The sequence below is a fragment of the Morone saxatilis genome, unplaced genomic scaffold, assembly GCF_004916995.1.
Source record: "Morone saxatilis isolate NCDOM2014 unplaced genomic scaffold, NCSU_SB_2.0 Contig8, whole genome shotgun sequence".
In the NCBI taxonomy this organism is placed as follows: Eukaryota; Metazoa; Chordata; class Actinopteri; family Moronidae; genus Morone; species Morone saxatilis.
In genome coordinates, this window is record NW_023340257.1 from 3,014,290 (window position 1) to 3,014,885 (window position 596).

Below are 596 nucleotides of genomic sequence, written 5' to 3' on the forward strand. Positions count from 1 at the left end.
CGGCTACATGAATTTGGGTGCCTGCACCTCTAACATCCTCTCATCAGATTGCTGGTTTCGAAAAAACTTCAAAAGCTGTCAATGCTGACCCCCAATAGGTAATCCATACAAGGTTTTTGCTCTATGTAGTCCAGGTTCCTACCATCTCATGAAATGATAAGTAGATTCAGAGCCATATTAAATTAAATAAATGACCCAGAGGTATTTAGGTGCAGCTTGTCTATCAGTCTAATGTTAGGACAGCTTTTCATGACCTTGAAAAGGGATATGTAGAGAAAAAAGATGACTCCTACAACTACCAGAGGGGAACTCATAAGCCAGTCCATAACAATGCGGCCCACACCCCCTCAGCAGGGCAGCAGGATGGGTCCAGCTGATTAAATGCAGGCTCACAGGGCTCAGGTTTGATCCTTTACAGCCACACACACACTGAAGCATGCTTGGGTAGGACACTTAACCTCACACCCCAACCAGGGGGAGGAAAGAGACTTTCCCTCTTGGGGTTGAACAAAGTATGTCAAACCAAACAGTGTGTGTTTATCCCTCTCTGACTCATTTCCCCTGTCTGTCAGTGTCATTATGTCTCTCTCTCTCTC

General features: G+C 45.3%; 1 protein-coding gene across 1 annotated transcript in view; it reads right to left on the reverse strand.

Moving 5' to 3' along the window:
• Window positions 1-596, reverse strand: part of sorl1 (sortilin-related receptor, L(DLR class) A repeats containing) — a 49,658-nt gene that overhangs the window by 44,919 nt on the left and 4,143 nt on the right. The window lies entirely within an intron of this gene.